A 12,173-nucleotide genomic window follows, 5' to 3' on the forward strand; every position below is an offset into this window, starting at 1 on the left:
CATTATCTAAAGCTCCCAGGCAGATTGTCCCTCCTTCGCCATTAGAGCAGCAGCTCTATATCCACCGACAGGAACTCAGAAAGAGACGGGGAGACTCCAGCGGGAGACCTACCTATGCCCACAGAGACATTGGTCATCTCCCGCCTCCCATACCTCTAGTGAAGGAATCTCTGAGGATCTCGATCATTCATTGTGGGCACAACCTTTAAAATGTATTCTAACCAAACAGGATTTTCAGTCCCTTATCTCAAAGGTCAGAAATATCTGCAGATCTAGAGGACTACCATGAGAAGCAGTCCAAATCCACAACACTTCGGATGTTCAAACTCAGGCTTTGCATTAAATGAGAAAACATCTAAAGGATTTAGGAGGTCATTTACTATCAGAAATACGTCTATATTAGGCCGTAATCTGCTCATGCCAGGTCTTAAAAAGTGGTCGTGGCGTGGGCAGAGAAGGACCGTCAGGTCCGTCTTATTCAGCTCATTCTACTTCTGTTTTATGTGTAAAAAATGGTATAAACATAAGCTTCTAGGAAGCTAACATTTCGACTGGCACTGGATACAGCGAAGTTATGTCGAAGTTAAAGCCAGCGCCTCTTCATAACTTCGGCAGATCCACTGCCTGCTATAGGGTTTATTAAAGGGGTTGTCCGGGTTCAGAGCTGAACCCGGACATACCTCAATTTTCACCCAGGCAGCCCCCTGACAGGAGCATCGGAGCAGTTCATGCTCCGATGCTCTCCTTTGCCCTGCGCTAAATCGTGCAGAGCAAAGGCATTTTCAGGAGTTCCGGTGATGAACCGGGCTCTCCATGGGGCTGCCAGGTGACGTCACCGGCACTGATGGGCGGGCTTTAGCGCTGCCCTAGCCAGTAAAACGGCTAGGGAAGCGCTAAAGCACTCCCATCAGAGCTGGTGACGTCACCGGACACACTGCCAGGCGGAAGCCTCCGCCCGGCAGTGTGTTATTGTAAACAAAAAAGCCTGTGCCCTGCGCAAGGGAGCGCATTGGAGCATGAGATGCTCCGATGCTAGCCTCAGGGGGGCTGCCTGGGTGAAAATATGGGAAAGTCTGGCTTCAGCTCTGAACCCGGACAACCCCTTTAAGACCGGCGTCTTAATAAATGACCCCCATAGATATCATGGGCAGAGTTGCGGTTGTGGACTCACTGTACCAATAGAACTGGAGTGGTTGACTGCTGACCCACTGAGACCAGGGACACCAGTGTAAAGCACCATGGGATCAGGAAATACTCGTGGTCAGCAGGAGAAGATATATATACGTCCCAGTTCCACTCCTGTCAACACTTTGCATGACAGAAGTGGAATAATAAAGGCCACCTTAGCACGGTCCGAAGAAAACTGATGACGTTGCAGTTCGAAATGAATAGTGCACTGGTTAAGGAAGCCATGACACAGCCTGGGATCTCCATAAAAGTGTGGGGGCCTGAGAAATAGGTTATGGCTGTAGGTGTGGAACCACTGCTGACCCACAGGGATCAAAGACACCAGGGATCAGGCAGAACGCGTGGTCAGGAAACAGACAGGGCGCTTGGCAAGCCGAGTTTGTGCAAATCCGTAAATCAGTCCAGAGGTCAGGGTCAGCACAGGGAACAAGCACTGGTCAGGAGGCAGAGGATCAGAGTTCAGGGATCAGGCTCCAGACCATCTCCTGCCAGAGGTTCAGTCTGGATCCTGGATTCGGATTGGCCGGTGACTGTGGATCTTTACGGATTATTAATACTTCATTGCTATTTCTCTGTTGCGGTTATTTTACAGTTTGGTTTATATTATATGGGGTCACACGTCCTCTGTGCCGGGCACAGCTCTGCTTCGTTTCCTCTGGTGGTACCGACCAAACCCCCGCCGTCCTCCTGATGTTTCTCTCTATAGCGGTTTAAGATTTGCTGCTGTTTTGCTCCCATTTTCTATTATTTTTCTTCCTTCTTACAAACAGCCGGAGCTCAGGATATGGTGACCCGGTGTCTCTCCTCGGTGCGGTGTTATTTCATGTGTCACTTCCTCTGCTTTCCTCCTCAGCATGGGGGGTAAATACTTTCCCTCTTTTTGAGGCGACGTTCTGATCTTTACTGCCCATTTGGGGAATTCAGTCTTTTGTAGATAAAGCCATGTGTGTATTTGGGCTAGTGCTCCGCCATTACATGTCACTGCACACACGTGTATACACTGCACATGACGGCTCTTACCCTGTGATATAAGAGGCTGGTGCTCCTCCATTACATGTCACTGCACACACGTGTATACACTGCACATGACGTCTCTTACCTTGTGATATAAGAGGCTGGTGCTCCTCCATTACATGTCACTGCACACACGTGTATACACTGCACATGACGTCTCTTACCTTGTGATATAAGAGACTGGTGCTCCTCCATTACATGTCACTGCACACACGTGTATACACTGCACATGACGGCTCTTACCTTGTGATATAAGAGGCTGGTGCTCCTCCATTACATGTCACTGCACACACGTGTATACACTGCACATGACGGCTCTTACCTTGTGATATAAGAGGCTGGTGCTCCTCCATTACATGTCACTGCACACACGTGTATACACTACACATGACGGCTCTTACCTTGTGATATAAGAGGCTGGTGCTCCTCCATTACATGTCACTGCACACACGTGTATACACTGCACATGACGGCTCTTACCTTGTGATATAAGAGGCTGGTGCTCCTCCATTACATGTCACTGCACACACGTGTATACACTGCACATGACGGGTCTTACCCTGTGATATAAGAGGCTGGTGCTCCGCCATTACATGTCACTGCACACACGTGTATACACTGCACATGACGGCTCTTACCTTGTGATATAAGAGGCTGGTGCTCCTCCATTACATGTCACTGCACACACGTGTATACACTGCACATGACGGCTCTTACCTTGTGATATAAGAGGCTGGTGCTCCTCCATTACATGTCACTGCACACACGTGTATACACTACACATGACGGCTCTTACCTTGTGATATAAGAGGCTGGTGCTCCTCCATTACATGTCACTGCACACACGTGTATACACTGCACATGACGGGTCTTACCCTGTGATATAAGAGGCTGGTGCTCCTCCATTACATGTCACTGCACACACGTGTATATACTGCACATGACGGCTCTTACCTTGTGATATAAGAGGCTGGTGCTCCTCCATTACATGTCACTGCACACACGTGTATACACCGCACATGACGGCTCTTACCTTGTGATATAAGAGGCTGGTGCTCCTCCATCATGGCCTCCTTGTACAGATCCTTGTGGCCTTCTATATACTCCCACTCCTCCATGGAGAAATAGACAGTGACATCCTGACACCTTAGAGGAACCTGACAACACAATGACACCGTCATCACCCAGACCCCTCCAGTGCTGTTACTGGAGAATTTCCCAGCATTCCCAGCAGTGTCACCTCTCCAGTCAGCAGCTCCATCATCTTGTGGGTGAGTTCTAGGATCTTCTGCTCATGTATCAGGGGGTGAGGGGGAGGCTCTGTGATGGGGTGAGGGGTCCTGCTCTGCCCTCCTGACTCCTGGAGATGGATGATGGGAGTCACACAGTCCCCCGATGTCTTCTTCACTATTGTGTACTCCTGTGGATGGAGAGAGACACTTAGGGAAGGAACCCTTCAAGGGCCATGTGCTCTCCTCCTGGGTACAAAATGCCTACTTACCTTCTCATGGCTCCTACAACATGACTATTGGTCACATGACACATCACTCACCATACTGGAGGCTGATCTTCAGGTTCTCCATCACTTGGAAGGTCTGGAGGCCGTTCTCCAGGACCCTGGACTCTTCCTATCACTTCCTATGATGGATTCTCCTTCCCGATGTCTGACTTGTTACAGAATACAATAAAGAGGAGAGAAATCTAGAAAAGTTTACCTCTCCGCTCAGCAGGGAGATGATCTCCAAGGTGAGGTCTAATATTCTTCTGCTGATCTCCTTCCTGTCCATCCTTGGTGGTCATTCAGGAGAAGAGGAGAGAACTGGAGGAGCTGGAGGCTTCTAGTACTGCAGGCGCCTTTATGAGAAGAGGAGAGGAAATCATCCAGGGGACAAGACCACATGTCACCTCCAGAACCGCACTTCCTGAGCCTGGATGGGCCCCGCTTCTCAGAGCCCCCACCACATGGATTCCAGGGGCCCCAACATGGAGATCTCTGGTGGCTCCACAGGAGATAAATGTCTGATAGATGCAGGTCCCACCTCTGGGCTGTGCTCAGCTGTGTCCACAACTCCTAGAGAAGAGACTGGAGAGAGCTGAGCTCAGGCCGGGCCCCGCTCCATCCATTCTCCTCCTGGATGCAGGGGCCCCTCACCAGGACAGTCAGGGGCCAGCGAATGATGACAACCCCCACTATCCTCACTACTCCCCCCATCATACTAAGCTGAGGAGCAGAGAAGGATTCCTTGTGTGTAATGGAGGAGAATCTCCAGAGGGGACATGTCTGAGCTCTCCACCACACTGTCTCCTCACAGCTCATCTTACCTGCAGGCTGGAGGAATGGCTGATACCAGAGAGAACAAGAGCCCTGACTACCGACCAGGACCTGCCCAGTGTCTGCTGCACTGCCAGAGCTGAAGGACCTGGGTGACGTCACCATCATGTGATCAGTGCAGGGGGCGGGGCTCAGCAGTGACTACCGACCAGGAGCCGCCCAGTATCTGCTGCACTGCCAGAGCTGAAGGACCTGGGGTGACGTCACTGACATGTGATCAGGGGGCGGGGCTCAGCAGTGGAGAGGAGAAGAGGTGGTGAAGGACCTGGGGTGATGTCACTGTCATGTGATCATTGCAGGGGGCGGGGCTCAGGAGAGGAGGTGGTGAAGGACCTGGGGTGACATCACTGTCATATGATCAGCGCAGGGACGGCTCTCTGTAGTTGAATCAAGTGACCACATGACTGTGAAGTCCTCCCCTCCAATCCTTTCTGCCGCTGAGTTCCGCCCACTGCACTGATCACATGATAGTGAGGTCACCCCAGGTGCTTCACCACCTCCTCTTCACTGCTGAGCCCCTCCCACACTGATCACATGACGGTGACATCACCGCAGGTCCTTCAGCACGGTTGTGTGTAAACTCCATACACGGTACAGACCTCTCGGCCCCTAGTGGACAGGTCGGGAGCAGAGCTAGTGTTTAGCCGGCTCACACTGATTTGACTAAACTCCATGCACCATACGGACCTGGTCCTTGCCAGGCATGGGGAATAGCGGACTCTACAGCAGCTGTTTCCCATGCCCGGTACGGACCTCTCAGCCCCCTGGTGGAACAGATGAGTGGTAGAAAATCAGGTTTTTATGTGCGTTTCATTTTTACCCCTAACTGTTTAACTCCTTAAGGACCGGGCTCATTTTCACCTTAACCTCTTAAGGACTTAGGACGTACCGGTACGTCCTAACTTTAAAAGTACATTGCAGCACAGCGGGGGTTAATAGGAAATCATTCAGCGCGCATCCTGTCACAACGCTTGGGGGGGTCATATGACCCCCCTGTATCGGCGATTGCTGCAAACCACAGGTCAATTTTTACCTGTGGTTGCGGAGGCGGTGGGCGGTGCCATCGGGTACCCGTGCGGCTGTAGGGGGGACCCGATGGCATGGAAGGCAGCGCGATGTCTAAGGAAGGCATCGCGCTGCCTTCCGGTGACGAGCCTGTGAGATCCAGCCCCCTGGATCTCACAGGCCAGAAGCTGTATGAGTAAGGCCTCATGCACACGACCGTATTTTGTTTCTGTGTCCGATCCGTTTTTTTTGCGGATAGGATGCGGACCCATTCATTTCAATGGGTCCGCAAAAACGCGGACAGCACACCGTGTGCTGTCCGCATCAGTATGTCCGTTCCATTGCTCCGCAAAAACCATAGTGCATGTCCTATTTTTTTCTAGTTTGTGGACAAGGATAGGCATTATTACAATGGATCCGCAAAAAAAACGGATGCCATACGGAACGTCATCCTTTTTTTTGTGGATCCGCAATTTGCAGACCGCAAAATACATACGGTCGTGTGGCCTTATACACACATTACTCATACAGCCAATGCAATCCAATACAGAAGTATTGGAATGCATTGTAAAGGATTAGACCCCCAAAAGTTCAAGTCCCAAAGTGGGACAAAAAAAAAAGTAAATATAAAGCTGAAAAAATTAAGTTTTCCCCCCCAAAAAATTAAAAGTTTCAAGTAAAAATAAACAAAAACGTCATTTTCCCCAAACAAAGTAAAAAAAAAAAAAAGGTAAAAAATAGGGGAAAATAAAAACTATACATATTAGGTATCGCCGCGTGTGTATCATCCGGCTCTATAAACATATCACATGACCTAACCCCTCAGATGAACACCATAAAAAATAAAAACTGTGCTAAATAAACAATTTTTTGTCACCTTACATCACAAAAAGTGTAATAGCAAGCGATCAAAAAGGCGTTTGCCCACCAAAATAGTACCAATCTAACCGTCACCTCATCCCGCAAAAAATGAGCCCCTACCTGAGACAATCGCCCCAAAAAAAAATATATGGCTCAGAATATGGAGACACTAAAACATAATTTTTTTTGTTTTAAAAAAGCTGTTATTGTGTAAAACTTACAAAAATAAATAAAAAGTATACATATTGGGTATCGCCGCATCCGTATCGAACGGCTCTATAAAAATATCACATGATGAACACCGTAAAAAATAAAAACTGTGCTAAATAAACAATTTTTTGTTACCTTACATCACAAAAAGTGTAATAGCAAGCGATCAAAAAGTCATATGCACCCCAAAATAGTGCCAATCACACCGTCATCTCATCGTGCAAAAAATGAGACCTCATGAAGATGTTAGGCCACATGTCAGCATCTGCGGAAGCAGTTCCTTGGGCCCTATGGCACCTACGTCCACTTCAGGAAGAAGTGTTAGCAGTCTGGAATAGCAACCCCAAGGGATTGGACAAGACACACTCCCTGTCTACCGAAGTCCGTTCCTCCCTCAGGTTGTGGAAGAACCTATCAGATGGGAGGTCCTTGATTCAACCTTGTTGGATCACGTTGACCACAGACCTCCCTTCTAGGTTGGGGAGCCCATCTGGAGGAGAATCCAGTACAAGGTACCTGGAGTCCGCAGGAGAGGCTTCTCTTATCCAATCTGAGAGAATTGATAGCAGTTCGTCTCGCAATCTACCACTTTGCGCCTCTTATCCGCGGGAAGATGGTAAGAGTCCGCTCGGACAATACGACGGTAGTCGCTTACATCAACAGACAGGGAGGCACAAGATCTCAACCTCTCCTCCAGGAAGTTGGTTTAATTCTTGCTTGGGCAGAAACCAGTCTATCCCACCTTTCGGCTGTTCACATCAGAGGGAATCTCAACGTAGTTGCAGATCGGCTGAGTGGGGGTCTGCCAGTTCCAGGCGAATGGTCATTGAACAGAGATGTTTTCACCCAGATCACTCTCCGGTGGGGTACTCCCAGAGATCGACTTGATGGCGACCCGCTTGAACGACAAGGTGGACAGATTCTGCTCCCTCTACAAGGAGGACAATTCTCTGGCGATAGACACTCTGTCCATGATACCAAGGGTATTGACGAAAATCAAGCAACACCAGACCCCGGTCATTGCGATAATACCATTCTGGCCGAAGAGGTCTTGATTCACCCAGCTCATAAAGATGATTCAGGGCACATATTGGAGACTTCCCCTAATGCAGGACCTTGTGTATCAGGATACAGGCCCCTGCCTAGATCTGAGGAAACTCAATCTGACAGCCTGGAGATTGACAGGTCCCTACTAGAAGCTAGAGGGCTTTCTGCGGAGGTCTTGAGAACCATTTCACACTCCAGGGCGGAGTCTACAAACAAAGCTTACTCAAGGATATACAAGATCTTCCTTCAGTGGTGTGCTGATAAAGAGGTTGTACCCTCAGATCCTCCCCTTTCAGCAATTCTACAGTTTCTGCAGGACGGCCTGGACAAGGGTCTAAGCCCGTCAACGCTCAGAGTTCATACTAGTGCGGTTTCTGCCTGTTTAGGCAGACCTTTAGCTCAAGAACCCTTACTCAGGAGGTTCCTCAAAGGAGCCGAAAGACTAAAACCTAGAATCCTGAGACCTATCCCTGAATAGGATTTATCTGTGGTTCTGAAGGGGCTATCCTCTCCCCCCTTTGAACCCTTGGAAAATGTGGACCTTAGATTTTTATCTTTGAAGGTCACATTTCTACTGGCCATAACTTCGGCCAAGAGGATTGGAGAACTGCAGGCCTTAGCGGCCGCTGAGCCTTATACCCTCTTCCTCCAGGACAGAGTTCTGTTGAGGTTCCCCAAGGTACCATAATTTAGAAATACTAATCAGACCATCACCTTACCGGTTTTATGTCCCTCTCCCTCATCTCCAGAGGAAGAAGCCCTCCATTCCTTGGACATTTCAAGAGATATCAGAATCTACCTGAACAGAACTGCGGACTTCAGAAGATCCAAACACCTCCTGTTGTCCTTGTCGGGGAAAAACAAAGGTCTAAAGGCCTCTAAACCCTCTTTGAGTAGATGGGTAAAAGAGGCAATCCATGAAGCTCCTCCAGGGGTTGGCTCCTCCATCCTTTGTCACTGCCCACTCTACAAGGGCAGTATCTACTTAGTACGCAGAGAAAAGTTTGGTCCCGCTAGAACAAATCTGTGCTACAGCCTCTTGGAGCTCCCACAGCACCTTTATGAAGCATTACCGCCTAGATTCTAGGCGCTCTGAGGGAGTGGCATTTGGACGTAACATTCTCAGTGCCGCACTCTCATAAAAAAAAAAAAGGGAACCCTCCCAATTTGTCTGTCGCTCCTTGCTAGGTCCCCACTTGTGCTGCTGGTTAGGACGTAAGGGAAACATACATTTTAACGTAAATTTGTTTTCCCTTAGTCCTAACAGCAGCCCACAAATTTCCCACCCTATTTTTGTTTGTGTACTTGCTGATAAAGCACTGGTTTAAGGGTGGGCGTCCCTTTATAGGGAGTGGGTTAATTGTTTAATTGTCTTGGTAGCAATTTTAATCAATAAGAATTCCACCTGTCCTACCAGTTTCACAGGGGAGAACTCCCCACTTGTGCTGCTGTTAGGACTAAGGAAAAACGCTTCATCACATATTGTACTTCATGACACTGGTAAAATGGAGTAAAAAAAATCATTTTTAATTTATCAAAAAAAATACAAAATTTATCAAACATTTGTAAAAATTAGCAAATTTCCAAGTTTCAATTTCTCTACTTCTATAATACATGGTAATACCTACAAAAATAGTTATTACTTTACATTCCCCATATGTCTACTTCATTTTTGGATCATTTTGGGAATGACATTTTATTTTTAGGGATGTTACAAGGCTTAGAAGTTTAGAAGCAAATCGTGACATTTTTCAAAATTTTCAAAAACCCACTTTTTAAGGACCAGTTCAGGTCGGAGGTCATTTTGTGAGGCTAACATAATAGAAACCACCCAAAAATGACCCCATTCTAGAAACTACACCCCTCAAGGTATTCAAAACTGATTAGAACGTTGTTAACCCTTTAGGTGTTCCACAAGAGTTAATGGCAAATGGAGATAAAATTTCAGAATTTTAATTTTTTGGCAATTTTTCCATTTTAATCCTTTTTCCAGTAACAAAGCAAGATGCCATATACCTTCTTCCACTAAATACTGATTGAGGGGTGCTATTGCTATATACTTTCTTCCACAAAATACTGATTGAGGGGTGCCATATACCTGTTTCCGAAAAATACTGATTGAGGGGTGCCATATACCTGTTTTCACCAAATACTGATTGAGTATATATACTATAAATACCTATATATCTGTTTCCGCCAAATACTGATTGAGTATATATACTATAAATACCTATATATCTGTTTCCGCCAAATACTGATTGAGGGGTGCCATATACAGTTGAATGAAAAAGTATGTGAACCCTTTGGAATGATATGGATTTCTGCACAAATTAGTCATAAAATGTGATCTGATCTTCATCTAAGTCACAACAATAGACAATCACAGTCTGCTTAAAGGGAACCTGTCACCTGGATTTTGGGTATAGAGCTAAGGACATGGGTTGCTAGATGGCCGCTAGCACATCTGCAATACCCAGTCCCCATAGATCTGTGTGCTTTTATTGTGTAAAAAAAAACGATTTGATACATATGCAAATTAAGCTGAGATGAGTCAGAGCTTGAAAATATGACTCTTCTCTGGTCACACAAGTAAGATATGACTCTTTTATGTTAATTTGCATAAAAGGCGGAAAAGTACAAAAATGCTTAATACTTATTGAATTCATCTGCAAATAAAATTAAAAGTGTAATTTATATGTTTAGTGTAACACAATGAACATTTAGAAACGCTCAGTGAGGGTAGCATAGTAGAGGTGACAGGTTCCATTTAAACTAATAACACACAAATAATTAAATGTTACCATGTTTTTATTGAACACACCATGTAAACATTCACAGTGCAGGTGGAAAAAGTATGTGAACCCTTGGATTTAATAACTGGTTGAACCTCTTTTGGCAGCAATAACTTCAACCAAACGTTTCCTGTAGTTGCAGATCAGACGCGCACAACGAACAGGAGTAATTCTTGACTAGTGTTAAGCACGAATATTCGAATTGCAAATTGTTTTCTCGAATATCGTAACTTTGAGATTTCGCAAATATTTCGAATATAGTTCTATATATTCGCGAAATTGAATATTCTTTTCTTTTTTTTCATCTGAAAATATGATTTCTCCCTGCTTCTTGCTTGTGGGTCAATAAGCCATTGGCCCACAAGCAACTTAAGCAGGGGGAATCATGTTTTCATATGGAAAATAAAATGACCAATATTCTAAAAAAACGAATACATAGCAATATAGTGAATATATTCGTTATTTTGAATTTTGGCATAATTTTTTTCCTATCTGTACAGTTGTTCGCATACTCCTCCCCGACAAGCGTCCCCGTCACCATGGGAACGCCTGTGGGTTAGAAAAGACTATCGGATCTGAGTTTTCCCTGAGATTGTGAAAGCTCAGATCCGATGGTATATTGTTACATGGTTACGGGGACGCTTGTCGGGGAGCAGTATGCCAAAGTGGAATAACAGTACACATAAATTACAGTCTATATGTGTATTTTACGAATATTCGTAATATTGCTCTAACTTCGTCTTTTAGAATATTCGTAATATTCCAAAAGACGAAGTTAGAGCAATATTACGAAAATTCGTAAAATACACATATAGACTTCAATTTAGCTAACATAGTGCTATAGTAATTTTTTTAATAGTTCAGAAGAGGCAAAAAAAATTTGACAAAAAAAAATGATTATAGCACTATATTAGCTAAATTACAGTCTATATGTGTATTTTACGAATATTCGTAATATTGCTCTAACTTCGTCTTTTAGAATATTCGCAATATTCTAAAAGACGAAGTTAGAGTAATGTTATGAATATTCGTAAAATACACATATTAGCCTAGCCATAGTCATAGGAATGTTGCCTTATACTGTCAAAAGATTTAAATTGTATATTATTCGCGATAAATAGAAAAATGACGAATATTCGATTTCGCCGAATATAAGACGAATATTCAATCGGATATTCGCGAAATATCGTGAAATCGAATATGGCACCTCCCGCTCATCACTATTCTTGACCATTCCTCTTTACAGAACTGTTTCAGTTCCGCAATATTCTTGGGATGTCTGGTGTGAATCGCTTTCTTGAGGTCATGCCATAGCATCTCAATCGGGTTGGGGTCAGGACTCTGACTGGGCCACTCCAGAAGGCGTATTTTCTTCTGTTTAAGCCATTCTGTTGTTGATTTACTTCTATGGTTTGGGTCGTTGTCCTGTTGCAACACCCATCTTCTGTTGAGCTTCAGCTGGTGGACAGATGGCCTTAAGTTCTCCTGCAAAATGTGTTGATAAACTTGGGAATTCATTTTTCCTTCGATGATAGTAATCTGTCCAGGCCCTGACGCAGCAAAGCAGCCCCAAACCATGATGCCCCCACCACCATACTTCACAGTTGGGATGAGGTTTTGATGTTGGTGTGCTGTGCCTCTTTTTCTCCACACATAGTATTGTGTGTTTCTTCCAAACAACTCAACTTTGGTTTCATCTGTCCACAGAATATTTTGCCAGTACT

The sequence above is a fragment of the Bufo gargarizans genome, chromosome 1 (assembly GCF_014858855.1).
Source record: "Bufo gargarizans isolate SCDJY-AF-19 chromosome 1, ASM1485885v1, whole genome shotgun sequence".
Classification (NCBI taxonomy): Eukaryota; Metazoa; Chordata; class Amphibia; order Anura; family Bufonidae; genus Bufo; species Bufo gargarizans.